Source organism: Ictidomys tridecemlineatus, chromosome 4 (assembly GCF_052094955.1).
Source record: "Ictidomys tridecemlineatus isolate mIctTri1 chromosome 4, mIctTri1.hap1, whole genome shotgun sequence".
NCBI lineage: Eukaryota > Metazoa > Chordata > Mammalia > Rodentia > Sciuridae > Ictidomys > Ictidomys tridecemlineatus.
The window spans coordinates 121997114-122003784 of NC_135480.1; the positions used below are offsets into that span (position 1 = coordinate 121997114).

General features: G+C 35.2%; 1 pseudogene; it reads right to left on the reverse strand.

The window, feature by feature from the left end:
- Window positions 1–6175: 6175 nt before the first annotated feature.
- LOC110597428 (NTF2-related export protein 2-like) lies at window positions 6176–6671 on the reverse strand (annotated as a pseudogene).

Here is a 6671-nt window from a genome sequence, read left to right on the forward strand (position 1 = left end):
AATTTACAGCTAACAAGATTTTTACAAGCATAATACAAAGGCAGATAGCAGGTTAATGATCTAATCGGCTTAACATTTCAAGGTAGGGTATAAATTCAGCTCCCAACATCAGAATTTATGAGGTGCCACTAAGGTTTTAGAAAGGGTTGTTATCTGATTAGGGCAAGCCAGGCATGGGTGGGTTCACAGCACAGGTGGGAATTCCAAGCAAGTTTAAAACATCAAAATATGGCCAGGCCAAATAGAAATCCTAGTTCTCTTACAGAAAACAGAAATGAAACCTTTTGATGAGATGGTGTTAAACCATGATGCAAAGAAATGACAACTTACTCCAACTTAAATCAAATAAAAGCAAGCTTGTAATTCCGGCCAGCTGGGGCTGTCTCTCCCTGAAACCTGCAGGAATAGAAGACAGCTCTCTAGTAGCACAGTTTTATAGAATTTGCAAAAGGGGGGGAGTGTCTTGAGAATTTACAGATAACAGGATTTTGACAAGCATAATACAAAACAGGTAGTAGGTTAATGGTCTAAATGGTTCAGCATTTAGGGAGTAATTTTAGATCCCAATATCAGAATTTATGAAGCATCACTAAGGATTCAGAGACGGTTGTTATCTGGTCAGGGAAAACCAGGCATGGGGGAGTTCAAGGCATGGGCAGGCTTTCCAAGCAAGTTTAGAAATTGTAAAAATTTATAGTAAAGCAGAAATTAATTTTTCATGCCTTTGTGGCAAGATGGCTTCCAATCTTAAGAAAGAATTAGACTGGGTTTATTAATGGCTCCCAGTCTTAAGATGGAATTAGGCTGGGTTCATCATAAATTCTTTCCTAGTGTCAATAAAACCATAAATTAATCCTATCTCAGTGATAATATGATGATCCCCAAAGTAAAAGATAAGCACTGAATGAAAACTGAGCTCTGGACCCTCCATCCTTTTCCAGTAAAATCAAGTTTCAAATTTATACATCTTTTTTTCCTGAATGCACAAACTTACATGTTCTGTTAAAATCTCCAATGATTAAGTCAACTGCCAGTGTTTCCTATAAACACTCAAACCTTTCCAGTTACTGGTGGCCATTTTCTACCCTAAAAAATGAGCCCCTCCAATTCCTGACTGATTGACTTCACAGCTAAATAAATAGTATTGATGATCCAAGAGGTATGTTCCCAACTGCATCATTTGTGCATACAATGAATTATTGTCTCAAATTAATTCAGGTTGTTTTGTTAGAAGAACTATTTTTGGCCAGGTGCAGTGGCAAGTGCCTGTAATCCCAGCAGTTTGGGAAACTGAGACAGGAGGTTTGAGAGTTCAAAGCCAGCCTCAGGAATGGTGAGATGCTAAGCAATTCAGTAAGGCCCTATCTCTAAATAAAAATAGGGCTGGGGTTTTGGCTCAGTGGTTGAATGCCCCTGAGTTCAATCCCCAGTATCCCCCACCTCAAAGGTAGTATTTCTGCAAAATGCTAAAAGAAAACAGTTATAAAGTTCTATAAGGACAATACAAAATAAAATTCACAAAACCAAAAACAATTTACATAATAGCTTTGAACCAAGAATCATAATTTTTATAACATCACTAATACATCTTGGGTATCTATTTCACATCCACAAAGATTCATATATTTATTAACACAATTACATACAAATTTTACTTTAAAAATTGTATAAAACTTATATAAAAAATTTTAAAAAACCTCTTACAAACCTAAATACTTTTTACAATTTACCTAAGATTTACTTAAGCTTTTAATTCTATCCAGTTTACTTCAAGACCATAGTAATCTTTTTGGCGGGGGAGGAGAGAGCGAGACCAGGGATTGAACTCGGGAGCACTCAACCACTGAGCCACTGGGCCACATCTCCTGCCCAATTTTGTATTTTATAAGAGATAGTGTCTCACTGAGATGCTTAGTGCTTCACCATTTCTGAGGTTGACTTTGAACTCTCATTCTCTTGTCTCAGCCTCCAGAGCTTCTGGGATTACAGGCATGTGCCACCATGCTGGCTCGAGATCACAGTTATCTTTAGACCAAAAAAATCTTTTGAATACAACTTTGAATATGCTGAATTCTAGCTTCCTCAGAACCATTTCTTACATGGAGAAAGATGAGAGGCAGAGCCTTAAGTCAGGTTTGGCTGGCCCCTTGACAAATCTTAAAAATGTGTTTTATTTCTTAATCTGATTCTTGCCCCACTTTGTCATATTATTCTACAAATTTCTCATGTACCATTTCCTGAGTCTATCTAAGTATAAGTTAACATAATGAAACATTACATCTGAAACATAATCAGAAAAGATAAGAGAGCTCTTAACTTTCTTTTTGTGGAAAAATTGGCAGAATGTTTTCATGTTCCACATTGTTAACCTTTGAAAAAATCTGGCTTTTCTTACTGCCTTTCGAAACTACAAATTCCCATCCCAGTGACAATATTGTGTATATCACCTATTGACAACAGGTTACTTTATCAAGCTATAAAACATCAAGTGACATGAATAAACACCAACCAAATTTGTTATTTCTATAAAATAAGTTTTATTTTAAAAACTTAAGTTTTACCTAAAAAACTTTTTTATAAACCTGAAATTACCTAAGCTTATCATTATCAAAATACCATCAACTTTAGTGAATTCCCCACTGTCAATTGAACCCATAGGCTCTTTTTAGCCCTTTTTCTTACTTTAGGCATATTGCTATTCAATGTATTCAATGGAGGAGGCCATTTCCTTTCTTTTTTGTAGGCTTTCTTGAAGATCCCTTTGCAGAAGCTGCCAAGCAAAGCATGTTTTTTTTTTCCTTTTCTTTTTTGTAGTTATTTACCCTGCCAGGCTCTCCATGCATTTAGTTTTATGGGATATAGTTAAAGCCAAAATTGCTTTGCCCCAGTGATGTATATCCCCTGGTCAAATAGTGTCCTTTCAGACCTTAAAAGGGGAGACTATTTCTATCCCTTGTTCATAAGCTGACAGTGCTGGAACTTACTGCCACATTCTTTCTGACCAGCTGCCTCCACTCCCTACCCCCCATCATGAGCAAAAGGGACTAGAAGGCAGGGCAGAGACCAGGTTCTCTTTGTCCATTTTTCTACAGTCCAGGCAGCTTTTCTGGGATTTCTTTCCCCCAGCGAAAGACTGGTATTCTTAAACCACCGTGAAATGATCTGCAGCTGCCGGGATCAGGCTTTCTTCTGGTGTCTGGCTATACTGCATACCAAAGGCAGTAATTTGGGGTACCTTCAACTTAGTTTCTGACTGTTTAGACTCCTTATTATGCAACTGCATAAATGCCTGTATGTACAGAATCTCTTCTATATACTTTACACTTGAGAGATCAACTTCAACTGCAAGATTGTATAATAATTCAGAAAAAATATTCAAAGTCCAGATTATGTTACAGTAAACATCTTTCTCTTACATAGGCTTAAGCCTATAAGTGGCCCATTCAGCCAAGATCTGTCTTCTGGAGACTTCTGATAAGATCAATGCAACATGGCCCATGTCTTAAAGGGTCAGTAACAGAGACAAAAATTCTCACACAAGAGAGAATCACTAGGGGCTGGGGATGTGGCTCAAGCGGTAGCGCGCTCGTCTAGCATGCATGCGGCCCAGATTCGATCCTCAGCACCACATACCAACAAAGATGTTGTGTCCGCCGAGAACTAAAAAATAAATATTAAAAAAATTCTCTCTCTCTATCTCTCTCTCTCCTCTCTCTCTCTCTTAAAAAAAAAAAGAGAATCACTGAAACCAGGGTTGGCAGAATAGAACCTTTAAAACAGACAGATCTGCACATACAAATTTCTTCCACTTACTTCACCTTTGACAGACCAACTTCAACTTTAAGATTGTGTAATACCCCAGAGAGATATTTAAAAAGCCAGATAATTACAGTAGAATATTATCTTGGACAGGCTTATATCTATAGGTGACCTTTTTTTCAACTCCCTTTAATTTTGACAAACCAATTCCAGTTGCAAGATTGCACTAAAAAGAAACAGAGAGAGAAAAGAAGAGAGGAGTGCCAAAACGATGGCTGACAGAATGGAACCTTTAAATTGACCAGCCAAGATCTTTCCCAAGCGACTATAGGATAGGATCAATGCAGTGCTGGCCATGTCTTAAAAGGGGTAGCAACAGGTACAAAAAAAAAAAAAAAAAAAAAAAAAAAAAAACACAGACAGACAACCAGCGAGGGGAGAATTCCCAAAGTCAATGCTGTCTAACAGATGATAACCTACAACAGAAATATCCCTAAGTTTTTTTTTTTAACAAGGAAAATTTTGTTTTTTCAAGTTATAAAAATATGAGCATGTCAAAAATAGTCAAGTCCATATAAGAGCAGTTCCAGCCATTTAAAAGCTATACAGATTTGGGGAGAAAGTAATTTACAATCATTCAATTCAGTTATTGCAAATTATATGCAGCTTTTATTTGTGACTGTTCTCCACAAGGAAAAGTATTTGGGCATATTTTTTTCTGGTAGAGCTGTGGATTAAAAAAAAATCAAAATAAGGATAAGCTCACTTTGAGTAGAAAATAATGTGTAATTTTTGATCAGTACTAAAATAAGGTGTGCTTTAAATGTTAGTTCAACCCCCTTTTCACATTTAATTCTATTTGAGAGTATATCAAAAATATAGTGTGTAGCTTTGGGCAAGATTTAAATTTAAGTGATAAGAAACATTAACTTTGGTTGCAATGTAGAGACAAAGCAGGGGTATTTAGTGTTGACATTATAAATTGCAAATATTTCAAAAGGTTAACCAATAATGAGAGCTAAGTTTTTTTTTCTTTCCCTCTTATGTAGTCAAGACAAAATTAATCAATTTGTTCTTTTGAAGTTTATCATGAAGATCCATTTTTCTCTATTTTTATCTCAAAAATGGTGATGAGAAAGTCATATAACAGAAAGATTTTTTAAAATAAATGCACCCAATGCCATATGGAAAAATGAATCACAAACTAAATAAAATTAACTTTAAATAATATATAATACAGTTGACAGTACAAAGTAAGGAGGAAGGAAGTCACTCATTTTGGGGGTGGTTAATACATAGGGATATTTCAACTTAAAGTTCACTGGAAAACTTAAGGGTGACATAAAGAGATAACAATGGCTTTGTTTCCAACTTTCCTCAGACCCTGTTACAAGGTTAGACTTATAGCTGACATTCAACCCATAATTTCTTGAATAAACAGAGATATATAATGGTGAGAAGTATAAGGGGAATTGTCAAGACCTTAAAAAATTATTATTAGAACAAAAGTGAGAATTATTATATTTGGCAAGAATAAATATTAACAGTAATTTAAATCTTAAAAATAGGTTATACTTTTAGGAGGTAGTAAACAAATACAAAAATTTTACCATTTGGTCACCCCCTTAACTTTTGGCTTCACCTTGGATATTTCTACATTTTTCATTTCTCATTCTCCCATTGAAGCTATTAGTTCTTCTACCATTCATTACCAAAATTTCTAGACCTGGAGCTGCCAAGATACATGTTTTTAAGAAATTTTAATCCACCAAATACACCCCAAATTCAGGTGTCAATTGAAAACATTTTTTAATCTATCTAGTTATCAATTCACTTATAAAGTAACAACTCAAAATAAGAAAATATAACATGAAAAATCTATTAACTATTCCACATGCAATTCTAACATGTCATAGTAGTTATAAACTGAAAAACTATACTATATATTCCAATTACATTATCAGTGTTAACTGAAAATAGGCTTGTGCTTTATTAAAAAAAATTAACCTATTAACCACAACAACAACAACAACAACAACAACAGAAACAAAAAAATTTCACTTACTCCCATATAGATATATTGTGCTGATACTCCAGATACTACTACAAAAGGATTCCATTTTTGTGATTGGCTGGGTTCACAGTGAGTATGTTAGTACTAAGATGATATATTACTATTAGTTTAATAATGGCATTAGTGAATGTATATAAGGCTTGTAAAAAACTAATATTAAAGCTCTTAAGGGCAATAAACTGGCAGCTGCCAGAAAAGGTGTTGTGAGGAATAAAAAAAACATATTGAAGAACTTAATTTCAGCACAAACTGGTTTACAATGTTTTTTCTAATTAAATGAACTAATTCACACAGACCTCTGCCTCAGGAACTAACAGAACAAATAATAGACCTTTTGCCTATTTAATGACTAGCCCAATCTTGAAAATGAAAGCAATCATTAGCAATCTCCCACACAGTGCTAGTAGGAGTGGATTGAGCAATCATCAGAAATTTCTGATTGAAGTAATGTTGTTTGTTTCCATCAAACTTCATGGCTCCACTGATCACATCAAGAACTCTAGGCTGGGACTGGATAGCTTGCTTCTTCTTATTTTGACCATTGTCTCCAAGTAAATATTGACAAATTCCTCAGTAGCTCTACATGTCTGATCTACATAAGTTTTAAAATCCACTTACATGGTTCTAGGGGAGCCAGAATAAGTATGTTTCAAGAGTGGTGGTGTAACTACACTCTCATGTGTATGCCTCACAATGCTGCATAATAAGCAAATATTTAGAAAATGAGCAAAACCCACTAAACACAGAGAATTTTCTATCCATCTAATTCTCTCCCTGAAGTACCTTGGTCCATTGTATAAGCACTCTGACCATCCTGAGTTTCTGGCTCTGCACCCAT